The sequence below is a fragment of the Sphaerodactylus townsendi genome, linkage group LG04, assembly GCF_021028975.2.
Source record: "Sphaerodactylus townsendi isolate TG3544 linkage group LG04, MPM_Stown_v2.3, whole genome shotgun sequence".
Lineage (NCBI taxonomy): Eukaryota > Metazoa > Chordata > Lepidosauria > Squamata > Sphaerodactylidae > Sphaerodactylus > Sphaerodactylus townsendi.
The window spans coordinates 95702632-95716926 of record NC_059428.1 but is presented as its reverse complement, the minus strand read 5'-3'; the positions used below and the strand labels follow the sequence as shown (position 1 = coordinate 95716926).

Genomic DNA, 14295 nt, shown 5'->3' with positions numbered 1-14295 from the left:
CTCTCCTGTAGGAAACTCAAAGGGGCTTACAATCTTCTTTCCTTTCCCCCGTCACAACAAACACCCTGTGAGGTGTGGGGGAAGGGCTGAGAGAGCTCAGAAGAACTGTCACTAGGCCAAGGTCACGCAGCTTGCATTTGTTGGAAAGCACAGGCTAATCTGAATTCCCCAGATAAGCCTCCACAGCTCAAGTGTCAGAGCAGGGAATCAAACCTGGTTCCTTCAGATTAGAATGCATCTGCTCTTAACCACTACACCACTACTGCTCACCTGCCCTGCTCACTGCTCTCTCACCTGAGCTGCATGAGGAAATGTTTTTATTTGGGAAGATGGGAAGATTGTTAAACTTCAAAAGTTAAGAATTGCCACCAATTGATCCAGAAGGTGAAGAAGAAGCCAGATATCTTTCCATTGTGCCCAGACAGAGATTTCAACATATTTTGATGAAGATTTGTGTGTGAGTCCAATTTTTATGAGTTACTTCAGAAACCACTTTCAAGGGGAGAGAAAAAGGAAACTATTATTAATAAAAAAGAGATTTTTTTTACAGAGTAACTGTGATCAGGGCTATTCTCAGGTTTCAACTCCTTTGCTGTAGCTCACTGTTATGTCAAATTAAATACCTCTGAAAGATCCAGCAGTAGTTCTTAAGGCTTCAGAAGAAGGCATCACCCAGAGAATAGGAAATTCTATTCTCTTCCTGGTGCAAAACAGGTTGCTACAGCTGAAGAAGTGTGCATGCACACAAAAACTACCAAAAATAAAACTTTGTTGGTCTTAAAGGCACCACTGAACTCCTTTCAGTCTGCTAGAGTCTTTGTCACTAACGTGTTTCTAAGGAGGGTGTGTGTGAACTGCCTAATTGCATGGAAATATGAGAGTGAGAAGAGCGCTCCACTGTCAACATAGGATGTGAAGGAGAAACTAGTATTCATAGTGAGTCATTAGATAAAACAAAAGCAGAATAATTTCAAAGGAAATAGAATAAGCATGACATGGGGAAGAAAAGTAAATGTGTCTTCAAACAAAAAGTAAAATCCTGAAAAAAATACACAAAAGTGTCAGTCCTTTCAAACAGAAAGCTTCTGCATATCATCTGTTCACGCAGCCTGTTATATATTTATGGATGCTTGCAACCCACAAAAATGAGAGTCAGTTGCGCTGTTTGCTGCAGAGCAGAGAAATGCTGCATTCATGTCAGTGTTGCAACCGTATGGGAGGAGGGGGACTTTCCACACTTTGGGCCAGCTTGCAGTCATGTGACACATGGGTCTGCAAGAAAATACTGCGACTAACCCTGCCATGCCAGCTCCCAAAAGAAAATGCTGAAGTCAGTGTAGTAAGATTCTTTATTGGCTCATTAGTAAGAGGAAATGAAAATCTTTATTCCAAGGAGCTCTGGAATGCCCAGTGAAAATGGTAAGCTTTACCCAGCTACCCTCCTCAATAACTTAGATATTTTGAAACTGAGTTTTCAGATGGGATCCAGGAAGCAACAGACTCTGAGCCACCACTGGAACACTGAGTTCTCCAATACATAGCTCCAATAACTGTTGCTGAACCCCTTCAGTAATGCCTCCTGAACTCAATGTTTGCAAAACAGGCAGCTCACATGAAGCTATACAAAGTTATTTCATACTTTATACTATTTAAACCTACACCTGTTATATTCAAGTGTGTACCTAACAAAGTAAGCCCATATTGGCAAATCGGACTGCCATACAGGTCCCCTCATCAGAGAATAACGCTTGGCTGCATTTTCCCATTGAGGACAAACCAGCGATTGTTTCTGACCCATGTGTGAATTAGCCATAGAGCAAATGATCAGCAGCCAGAGTATCTTTGATCTGGCAAAATCCAGAAGCCAAGCTGAACAAACCGATTGTCCAACCGCCTCCCCCTGGAGACTTCTCTAGACTGGTCCCCCAGCACTGTCGAGGTGGGGGGCGGGGGCGGGGAAGCGAAGAGGACAGCTTTTGGCTTTCTGGAGTGGAAGAAATCGCTGCCCTCTAGTAACATCGCCTCTCTGTGCTGCCTCCTTGGCCGGCTCGGTGGCCTCTTGTGGCAGATTAAGAGGTCAGCGAAGGGGGAAACTAGAGGCTTTGAAGACTCCGGGCAGAGGAGGCTGCGCGCCCGCCGCTGGTGCTGGGAGCTGTCCAGGGCTGCTGGTGCTGAACAGGGACGTCCCGCCGACCCAAACGCTCTTCGAAGCGCGGAGGGAGAAAGAAGCCCGACGGAGCGGCGCTTCTGCCCGGCGTGGCTGCTGCGAGTTTTTCCCGAAGCGAACCGGAGCGCTCCCGTTGAAAGGGCCCCGTGCGGAAGGGGACGCGGAGCTGCCTCCATGGGACCCGCGCGTCGGCGGGGATTGTGAAGCTCCAGCAAGCCGATCTTCGGTATGAAGCCGGCGGGAGGCGCTCTCTCGGGGCGAAACTGAGGACTGTCCTTGGACTATAGCACCCGGGGCTGCTGTTTGCGCTCCGCTTTGGCCTCTGCTTTCCCGTCCGGTTCCGAGAGGCCATGGTCACACTGCCCCCGAGTCTGTTTACGCTGAAGGAAAGCAGGTAGGAAACTTGCCGCAGACTCCCCTGCAAACTATCTTCCCTTGTTGAAAGCGCGAATGTGCGTCCCAGCCGCTGAGTTTGGGCTTTCTCGCAGATTTGCAAGAAATGACAAGCGCTGGGCAGTCGGTTGAAGGTGCGGCTTTATTTGGGCTGCGGGGTGAAAGTAGGCGAAGCGTGTGGGTATGTTGCATTTCTGGTCTCAAAGGGGATCACAAAGGATTTTGAGGTTTACATCTAACTTTTATTGCATCAGCACAGAAGGACAGTAAAATAGCTGTGAAACATGCTTTCCGTGTTTCGGGATCAGATCTGAGACGTAAGGAAACATGACAGAGCAGAAAATGCCTTTGAGAATGTTCTCAGAGTGCGTGTTTTTATCAACACTGAACAAACAAATACCCACATCCTTAGGATCAGGGCGGAAGAACTTTCTGACTAGAGGGCATGACTCCCCAGTCTGCTCTAAACCTCGCTATCTTTCATTTTTGACAGCAAGCGAGCTTTCTAAGCCAAACAGAGCACCTAAGTCCACTCCTTTGGTGTGGCCAGAAATGTGCGCAGAGAAAAATCAATTGCTTGATGTGTTGATCCCTGTAAAGACGTTAACAGGATAGTAAAACCCTAAAGCTGCTTCTCCTTTTAGCTGGTTTTACTGTTAGCCTTTCTCTGTAATCTTAATACAGCAGACGCTGGGGGCTGTCAAACAGAGCTCAGAGCTGGTTGTGGTGGGTTTTCCGGGCTGTGTGGCCGTGGTCTGGTGGAGTTGGTGGGACACAGTGTGTAACAGACTTCCCTCTGTGATACACCTCTGAAGATGCCAGCCACAGATGCAGGCGAAACATTAGGAACAAGATCCACCAGATCATGGCCATCCAGCCTGGAAAACCCACCAGAACCAGTTGAATCAGGCCGTGAAAGCCTTTGACAATACCGGGCTCAGAGTGCCCACTGGCTCATATGCTGCGCCCGGGAGGGCTGGTGCCGTTAAGGTCCTTCTCTTCCCTCCGGTCTTAACCTGAAACGAACCACCTGCAGCCTGCAACCAACTTCAGCGAACAATTCAGACGACCGTTCCTTTTGCTATAATTGTCCATATGCAACAGATCTGCACTTTCCCCATGTTGCTTTTTAAAATGGCACTCTCTTGTTGGACAAGTTTGGATGCACTTGCATCAAACTCTGACAAACACATCATGAACTCAGGGCCAGTTCCAATAGTAATTTGATTTTTTAAAAGTCCTTCAAGGTGACATACCCCCTTCTCCCAATTTATCCTCACAAGAACCCTGTGTGATTGGTCGGGTTGGCAGAGCATAACTGATTCAAGGTCACCGGGTGAATTTCACTGCAGACTGAAACTCAGGACCAGGTCTCCCCATTGTACTATGAATGTTCTCTGCTCTGACTGAAGAAGAGTTTAGATTTCTTTTCTCAGCTGTAAGAGGCTCAAAGAAGCTTACAAACTCCTTCCCTTCCTCTCCCCACAACAGATGCATTGGGAGGTAGGTGTGCCTGATATGGTTTCGGGAGAACTGTGACTAGCCCAAGGACACCCAGCAGGCTTCACATGTAGGAGTGGGGAAACAAACCTAGTTCACCAGATTAGAGCTCATGTGGAGGAGGGAATCAAACTTGGTTCTCCAGATTAGGGTCCATTGCTCTTCGCCACTATATCAAGCTGACAGTAGCTCTTCAGGATCTCAGGCAAAGGTCTTTCACTACCCCCTATCTAATCCTGTTAACTGAAGATGATTGAACCCAGGAACCTCTGTATGCCAATCAGAAGCTCCAGGGTCCTTCTGTTTGGTATACTCTGGTGTAACCAAGGCATTGAGCCCAAGCAGAAAATATGTACATGAATAGATAGACTATGCCCGTAGGTGTGCCTCTCAGTTCTCTGTGTCCCCATTGTATTCTGTGGGGAAACATAAACAAACTACAGTTTGGGTTGCAATTGAAAGGAAGCAAGGTATATTCTCGCCTCCTTCTGGCAGTGGCTGGATCCAACTACCCTTCTAAGAAACTTTGGCTGATTCCACATGGGCCAAAAACAGCAGTGTGAAAATGGTGTGAAAATGGTGTAAAAGGGTTTCAAATGGCCTAAAAGGCTTTATACTGTTTTCACACTGTTTTCACACCGCTGTTTTTGGCCCATGCGGAATCAGCCTTTCCTCAAATTTATGTGGCTCCTCTTCCAGTGGAAGGCTCCTTAGTTTGGAGGAAAGTTTCAAATTTTGTTCAATTTAGTTGCAGGATGGGGATAGAGCCCAACCCCACTGCTCCCAGTAAGGCCCTTTCATCAACTCTGCTACCTATCAAAATGACAACTGTTTTGCTTCTGTCTGCCTACTTATTTCTGTAAAATACCCAATGCATCTGGGCTATTGGCAGAGCTGAGCAAATGACCCTGCCCCATATTTCTTTCTTCCTCACATCTTAGCCTTGGATGAAGAGAAGGGGGGGGGGAGGGAGCAACTCTGGACTCCATGGAAAAATTCTTGCCCTAATTACTAATAGGTACATAGAAACATAGAGCTGGAAGGCACCTCAAGGGTCATCTAGTCCCACCCTCTGCACAATGCAGGAAATTCAGGAAAAACTCTTCCTATACCTCCCTGCCACATAAGACCCATTAAAATTGCTGCCATGTCTTGCTAAGAGTACCTGTATGTGCGTGCGTGTGTGTATAAGGCTAAGAGCATCTGTATGTGCGTGCATGTATAAGGCTAAGCAACACAGTGACATTCACTGCCCCACCTCACCCTTTTGCAGTCTTTCTTTAAAGATACTGTGGGCAGCTGCAAACTGCATATCCTACTGTTCCTTCTGCCTCCCTCTACAGCCTAATCTGTTTTGGAGCAGAAGCTGAGGCTAGAAGGTGAACTTCTGCTTGGAACTGCTTGGGCAGACTTTTGCTCTTCTCTTCCCTCTCTGATGCTTGACCTGGAGGTGGTAGGCTGACTAAGCAAACTGCTTCTGCAATATGGTAGAGCACCCAGGAGGGTATGAGTGCCTTTGGCTTCCTTGTTCACATATGGTCTTGGTCAGCACTGATGTGCATCAATGAAGTACTTCATTGAGGAGTACTTCAAATACCTACTTACATCAGATGCAGGTTAGATTTAGAAGATGCATTTGAATCCTTGAAAGGTAAATTAGAGGTACCCCAAGATGGTCAGTCTGTGTCTGCCTATTTTTCTCCATTGTCTCTAGTCACTGGGAATGTACAAAAAGTGCATCACTCTGAATAGAACAGAACACTCCCATATTTCTCTGTGTGCCAAAATTTGTTCCTGTAATGTGACCAAGGGCAATGCTAGTACCATGAGTGTGTTTGCCACAAGCAACAGTGATGCCATCACATGCTGCTGTTAACAGTCTGTGATCGGCTTAAGCAGCTAATTTATAGTGCCATCCTGAGCAGTTATAGCTTCCCGAGGCCACTGACTTCAATGGGTTTAGAATGGTATAACTCTGCTTAGGATGGCTTTGCTACCACTTCAGCAAGGCTTGCAAATACACTGTGTGACGATGAGAAACTGTTGAGAAAAATGTTTCTAGGGTTTCTTTGAATATCTTGTTTCTTTATCTACTAGGCAGCACCCCCACCCCCTGCTTTTCAAGTCTTCTGGGGCTTGGCAAGCACCAGCGTGGCGGTGCTCTCCCCTGTGTCTTTTCCCAAGCTCCCTAGGCATTGGGAAAGGGGGCAGGAGAGAGAACTGAGACAATTTCGGGTTTGGGGTTTTTTTCACCTGAATGTTTTCAGTAAGAGTCAAATAGAGCCGACTGATATTGGCTCTATTTGCCTTTATAAGTCAAAAGTACCTGAACCCGAAATTTACCAGTGTGGTGTAGTGCTTAAGAGCAGGTGGATTCTAATCTGGAGAATCGGGTTTGATTCCCCACTCCTCTACCTGAGTGGCAGAGGCTTATCTGGTGAACCAGATGTGTTTCCACACTCCTACATCCTGTTGGGTGACCTTGGGCTTCAGAACATAGTTCTTCAGAACTTTCTCAGCCCCACCTACCTCACAAGGTGTCCGTTGTGGAAAGAGGAAAGGAAAGGTGCTTGTAAACCATGCTGAATCTCCTTCCAAGAGAGAAAGGTGGAGTATAAATCCAAACAACTTGTTGACGTCGTCGTTGTCATTGTTGTCGTCATCGTCGTCCTCCTCCTCCTCCTCTTTCAACTATTGGTGCTCAAACTTTCTGCCACATCTATTTAACACATTTTATGTACTTTCTCTGTGTATTATACATTGGACTGAGGGAAAAGCATGTGGAGCGGTCATAGGTGAGGTGCACAGGTAGGCAGTGAGCAACAGTGGGGCCAAAATCCCTGGGTTGTGGCAGCTGTGCCATCTCAGATAGGGTTGCCACCACTGGTTTGGGAAATTCCTGGCAATTTGGGAGGAGTGTTCCTGGGAAGGATGGGTTGGAGAAAGGAATAGTCTCAGCATTATATAATGTCACAGAGTCTACCTTCCAAAGCTCCAAGGGAAGTGATTTCTATAGTCTGGGGATCAGTAGTAATTCTAGAAGATCTCCATGCCACACCTAGCAATTAGCACTGGCAACTCGAACTTCAGAGTGTGCTGACACCAGTCTTAAGTAAATGGACATTCCCTCCTGATGATATGGGGCAAGATGATCTCACTTCCCTAATCTATATTTGAGTGCTAAGACATCTTCCCATATCACAAATGAAACTGTGCACCTCACTCCTGCATCATAATTCTTTTGACTAGGATTTGTCCTTCTTGACCAAAGAATTATTGTACCTGGAAAATCTGTTGTAGGATGTGTTTCTGTTTCTGTTATGGTATACTAGGAGGTTCATGAAGGCTCTAACACAAAATGGCTGATCCCAAACTGGTAAGGAAGTTGCTTAACATGGACCATCCAGGCTAGAATGATATCCAGAGCAGAAACTTATTATATTATATTATATCATATCCAGCTGCCCTTCAGTTTGTCTGGAAATCTTGTGCCTCTTGTTCTACCTAGTTCAGTCTGCAGAGTCCTTCTGAATGCTATCTTCTGCAGAGTCTGTATTGAACTGAAGCTTCTGAGGATTGGAAATTCCCTTTCCTGGCTCCTGTTTCCTATCTCTGAAGTTGCAGCTTGTAGGAGAAAAATAATTGAAAAAAAAATCATCTCCAACAATGTGACATCACTTCCTGGTTTTACCACAAAGTTCCCAGGGATTCCTAGAGAGGTGCAAATCTACATCTAGGTTTTTTCTGGAAGTGACAACATTCACCCCGGTCTACTGCTGAAAGTAGTGTAAAAGTATTTGAAAGACATAACTGATCTGGCAGCCAGATCCAGAATAGGTACTGCTATGGGGCCTGCTATCACTCAGAGCAGAGGGGCTTGTATGAATGTGTGTGCAAAACATTTGTTTATTTATTTGCTTGATCTTCAGCTTGGCTGTCTCCCTGACAGGGGACCAAAGCAATTATATCATTCTCTACTGTACATTTTATCCTCTGTGTAGAAGAGCTTTCACCATATTGCTGTGATTGGTGTTTTTGAACCCTTGCAAAAAGGCCGGAGTCAGCCTTCCCTGAGATGGGGCAACCCAGTCACTTATTTGCTATCACTTCACCATGCTCTCAGCTACACTCACAGCCCAATGCCCCTGGGAAAAGGGCTGCAAGCAGTGGTGAGCGTGGGTAGTGAAAGCGTTCAGAAGCTATCAGAAGAATGCACAGGCAGGTGGAAGGCAGGTGGGTGTTGGGAAGGGAAGGAGGGCTTGTGGGGAACCTAGTGATGGCTAGAAGAGGGAAGGGAAGTCCCAGCCTGGAGCCCCTTAAACCTGCCATGCCAAGTCTCAGGAAAAGCCACCTGTCCAAGTGTTTCTCATGCCCAGTTGGCTGCTTCATGACATGGCCGCTTCAACTGGTGGTATCAGCAGGTAAATTCAACAGTTTCCACATTGAGTGTGGTTCTGCACTGACTGTCCCTTGGGCCCTGTCATGTTATGAAAATAATGTTATTGATCTTTTGTAAGTTACATTTGGGAGGGAAAGGTGGTATGGCATAGACCAATTTTGTCGGATCTCGGAAGTTAAACAAGGAGATCAACACACACACACACACACACACACACACACACACACACACACACACATTTAGTAAGGGTCACGCTGTATCCTGCACAATGTCTTTTACTCCTTAGACACAACTATAAGAAATGAACTAGCTAGTTAATCTTGCTATTCGTATAATTCTTCCTTTCATTCTTTGTGGTTCAAGCACTGATTCATAGTGTAGTTGATATGGGGATGGGAACTCTGCCAGACCCCTTTTAGCCACTCTGCTGAGGGCTGAATTGATCATAACATGGTTATTCGTGAAGACTAAGCTGCTGGAGTGATCTTCATCACACATGCAAGAGTTTCAGGGTCTTGAATTCATCTGTCTTCAGCATACTTTCACAAATTTGGCTCTTTTATAGTTACCATACAATAGAGCACATATCACTATTATCATCAGTTCCCAATGTAAGGGTGATCCGTGCTTCATACGCAAAAGCAGAACATCAATACAGCACGATGTCAGGGACATCTTGGTTTATGGAAATCAGATCTGAATAATAATGTTGTTATGCAAAGGGATCAGGTCACTCTTCTCCATCCTTTCACAAGGCTAAACTCATTGATTTCAAATCAAGGTAGCCAGAGTTCAGGGCAGTTCTGACTGATGTTGTTCCCACCAATGTCTAGCAATTCTAAATGCGGTTGATCTCAATGAACTTAGAATGGTATCATCCTGCTGACGATTGCATTGTAGGTACACTGTTTACAATCTGCTTTCATTTCTGCCACAGCAGGAGAGCATGTCAAGCATTTTTCTGGCAGTGTGAACAGAGCTGTTTCATGTCTCCTTTTCCCAATAGTGTTTAATGTTTACAAACAGTGCAATATATTCAGTGGAAGATTACTGCAAGGTTGTTAAATAGAATATTTTCTACAAACTCCAGAGTAATTGGGACTGGGATGAAATTAGATAATTTTTGAAATGAGAAGAACAAAGTCACACATGAGAAGGAGCCAGCATGGTTAAGAGCAGGTGGACTCTAATCTGGAGCACCAGGTTTGATTCCCCATTCTTCCACATGAGTGGCAGGGTCTTATCTGGTGAACTGGATTTGTTTCCCCACTCCTACATGTTCCTGCTGAGTGACCTTGGAGTAGTCACAGTTCTTCAGAACCCCCCCAGCCCCACCTACTCAAAGCCCCTTTGAGTCTCCTTACAGGAGAGAAAGGAGGGGTATACATCCAAACTCTTCTCCTTTTTCAAAATAGGGACTGTCTGTTGGGCACTGGGAAGGAAGGTTATTTTAGCTCTAGGCCTGTGATGGCAAACCTATGGCACGGGTGCCCAAGGTGGCACTCAGAGCCCTCTCCGTGGGCACACATGCTGCCATCTCCCCCTCCCCCTCGCCCAGCCAGAGGCGGCTGTCAGTAGACACATTGGGAGTCACGCTACACAGGCTGGTGCTCTGCCGGCTAGGGCTGAACTTCAGGGAGGTCTTCTTGAGTCAACCTGATTTGCTGTAAGTACCATCTACGCCCCACAAGTACCTCCTCTCCCCCAGAAGGCTTGGGAGACTGGAGGCTGGCATGCTTTTCTTGGCATGTAACTTTTGGGACCAAACTAAAACTTTGGGGGTAGGGTTAAAAAGTGGCAGTCCGGGTGAGGGGCTTCCATTGGGAGGAGTGTGTCTGCCAAGAGCAGAGCAGGCGCAGTGGTGGGATTCAGGTGCTTGCCCTGATTGGGGTGAACTGTTTGTTAAGGGCCCCCCTCCCCTGGAAGAGACAGTGATGGGGCTTTTAGTGCCTGGGAGCCTAGTGTGGGGAGGAGAGATCTTGTGCATTTCACACCAAGCTAAACCAGGCCTCGACCAACTGGCAGGAAAGGGAGAGGAGCAACCCTTACCACCCTGAGCATCCATCCCCCCTCTTGTCAGAACTGGGGCCATTCTGACAGAGGCAAATGTGGCACAGAGAGGTCCATTTCAAAACATTCTCCATGCTTTTATTTTTTCTGTTCCTGTTGCATTTTTGGGGGAAAGTCAAGTGCTGTGATGACATGTGAAGGGAAAACCACAGATCAGATGGTAGCTCTGCCAATTTAGCTCTCCTGAAGTTATCCCACCCCTCGCACAGCATTCTTGCTTAGGATTGCCTTCCTTGACTGCCTTTTTACTTCTATTTTGTAGTGTGTGTGTGGGGGTTATTGGGTTTTGGAAAGTGAAAGTTTTACTTCCCTCTACCCCCACACCCCTCCCCCTTCCCCCACCAAGCCCCCAGTGTGATAATAGTGTAATTATTTCAGGGAGATTATTAGCATTAAACCCAAGACCTAGTTTTGGGGAAGCAGTGTAGATAACCCTGTTAAGCGCTGTTAAACCCCACTGATTTTCATGGGAAGAACTAAAGCATGACCCTTTACTTGGTAGTAAGCTTGGTTGCTGGCAATAGGGCTTGCTCCTGAGTAAATCCTCCTAGGGTCGTGATTCACCCATTCTAAGCGTTGCACGGTTGCTTAAAAGCAAAGTCACCGACTACCACTAAGCTTACTCCCGAGTAACGCGCACCTTGGAGCCAACAGTTTTTTCTAAACTAAAAGCTCAGTATTCAGGTTAAATTGTCGTGTTGGCACTTCGTGATAAATAAGTGAGTTTTGGGTTGCAGTTTGGGCACTCGGTCTCGAAAAGGTTCGCCATCACTGCTCTAGGCTTTGCCGCAGTCATTAGTACAAACATATGATTTCCCTCCCTCCCTGTCCCATTGAACTCATCCTCTGACTTCTTCAAGTTCATGACAGAAGAATTGCAAAAGAGCCAAGCTAAATTCCGGGGGTCCAGAAGCTGCTTGAGTGTGTTATGAGCTGTCAAGTTGCTTCCAGCTTACGGTGGCCCTATGAATTAATGAGTTCCACAACATCTTTTGTTAGCAATCTTGCTCAGGTGTTGGGAACTGAGAGTTGTGGCTTCCTTGACTGTCAATCCATCTCATATTGGCTCTTTCCCTTTTTCTGCTGCTTCATCTTTTCCTGGCATTATATCTTTTCCAGTGAGTCTTTCCATAGTGGATCTAAAGTATGTTAGCCTGGGTTTAGTCATTTTAGCTTCTAGGCAGAGTTCAGGCTTAATTTTATATAGAACCCTCTTATTTGTCTTTTTGGCAGTCCATTGTATTTGTTTTAACTCTCCTCCAACACTAAACTTCTAATAAACTAACCTTCTTCCTGTCAACTGTCTTCATGGTCCAGCTTTCACACCCATACATTATAATATGGAATCTATGAGTTATCTTGATCTTGGTCCCCAGTGACACATCCTTATGCTTAAGGATCTTTTCTAGCTCCTTCATAGCTGCCCTTCCTAGTCTCAATTTCTCAATCACAATCTTCCTTTTGGTTGATGTTTTACCTAAAGAATAGAAAATCTTGAACAATTTCAATTTTTTCAATGTAAACTTTAAACTTGTGTACCTTCTTATTAGTCATTATTTTTGTTTTCTTGATTTTCTTGATTTTCTTGTTTTCATTTTTCTTACTCTAGCACTGTCTGCTTTAACCTTCAGCAGTAATAATTTCAAGTCTTTACTATTTTCTGCCAGTAATGTGGTGTCATATGCATATGTCAAATTGGTAATGTGCCTTCCACATTACTTTTTCCACATTACTTTTCCACATTAATTTTTACTCCATCATCATCTAAATCTAATCCAGTTTTTCCCATGACATGTTCTGCATACAGATTAGTACATCTTTGTCTGACACCTTTACCAATTGGAAACCATTCTGTTTCTCCGTATTTTGTCCTATCAGTAGCCTTTTGTCCCTCCACATCAAAACAATCAGATGTTGTGGAACACCCATTTCTTTTAAATCCACACAGTCAAAAGCTTTGCTCTAATCTATGGCCATTTCTGCCCAGCGGCAGGAAATGGCTCTCTGCCGGCATAATTCATGCTGGTGGAGCTTCGGGACCTCTTGCATGGTAACGTGCAGGCAGCCCCGAAGCTACTGTGACGCGCAGGTCATCCCGTTTACTTACCTCTCCTCCCTGCACAGCTCTGGACAGCTGGAGGGACATGCCCACACTGCCCTCCGACCCCTTGGGGTCAGAGAGCTATGTGGGTGTGTCCCTCCAGCTGTCCAGAGTTGTGCAGGGAGGAGAGGTAAATAAATGGGAAACTGGAGGGGCCAAAAGTGGTGCCCTCATGCTGGTGCACTTTGCACTGCACTGGTAGGAAGATGCTGTTTTTGAAAAACCTCATTCAGGGAGCGAGGTTTAAAAGCGGCATCTTCGCGCTGCTTGGGGGGGCAAGCACGGCACTGCTGCAGTACAGCAGCACCAGCTGTGCAAACAGCGCCCCAGGGACGGTGTTTTTATCATCCCTAGGGCGCTGTTTTCTGCCCATGAGGAAACAGCCTATGAAACACAAGCTGTTCTTCTGAAATTCTGTTGCATGTTCCAGTAACAGACTTAAATTCGCAATATCATATCTACTGCCTCTTTCTTTTCTCAGTCCAGCTTGAACATCTGGCATTTCTTGTTCCATATATAGTAAGATTTTGAGCATCATTTTACTCATGTGAGAAATTAATACGATGGTCTGATATTCAGACAATTCCCATTTCAGAGACTGAATTTGAATTTGAAAAATATCTGCATTTTAATGGTAAATGCCTTCATAATGGCAGCATATACATCAAATAGCTAGTGGGTGTCTGAATAGTTGGATTCCTAGCCACATAGTAAGCACTACAACAGAAGCCATAGCTTGGTTGTGATGGGCTGTACCTAACAAAACAACTGGTTGGTCTATTACAACTTAGATTTGACCCAGGAGTCACATAACACATTTTTGTGTGTAGCAGATCACCATATAAATGTGGAAGTATGATGTCTGAGTTCAATTGTCTCAATAGTCATGTTTCTTAGCCTTACTGACCACATATAATAGGTTTCAGCATTCACTTGCATCCCTTCCAGTAGAACCAGTCCTCTGGGAAGAGGATTTGGCTCTTGTTTCCCAGCAGCCCAAATTAAGTTTTCATAAAATGGCTGCCCATAGGCACTGGCTCTACTTAGTCCTTGCACCTTAGTTGGCTTTCATTGAATTGCTTTCCTGCATTTGACTTCATGCTTACTCAGGATTGTGTTATTCTGGTTAGATAATTTTAACTGTTTCATCCACTTGAAAATGACTCTTAGCCAATTGGCTCTTGTATAACTTGACAATAGAAAACATCTTAGTTTGAACTAGCAGAATTCCCTCATTGTGTCTGCTCCCATACAGGTTCCTAGGCCATGGACCTTTCCACATGTTTTTTACATTGGCTCTGGCCCCATACTACTTTGGTTTATCCCCTGATTTCTGCACACATTTTTGTATCTTTGGTTTTCATGTTGTTGTTGTTATCCCCCAGTTTTTTTTCTGTTTCTTTTGAAAAACTACTTTGATCTTTTCCTGGAAGCTGAATTTGAGTCAGCTTTTTTCCTTGTGCATAATGTTTCTGTTAACTTTCTTTGTTCCACTCACCTCCAAGTCCACTTTTCAATTATTGGACTATTGTCATTGCCAAATCACTCCATCTCCTTCCCACTGCCCTGAAGTCAAGTAGCCTTAGTTCTTCTTTTTTAAGGCCCCAACATATCATTATATCAATATAGTGTTGTAATGATAGTTTAAGCAGGTTCTCTGAATTT

The 14295-nt window shown here is 45.2% G+C and overlaps 1 protein-coding gene across 1 annotated transcript in view; it reads left to right on the top strand.

The window, feature by feature from the left end:
• Positions 1 to 2088: 2088 nt before the first annotated feature.
• The window catches only part of CNGA3 (cyclic nucleotide gated channel subunit alpha 3), a 45582-nt gene continuing 33375 nt past the window's right edge, over positions 2089 to 14295 (top strand). The window contains exon 1 of the mRNA XM_048493942.1: positions 2089 to 2561. The gene's annotated coding sequence lies outside the window, so the exon portion shown is untranslated. The remainder of the gene's footprint in view (positions 2562 to 14295) is intronic.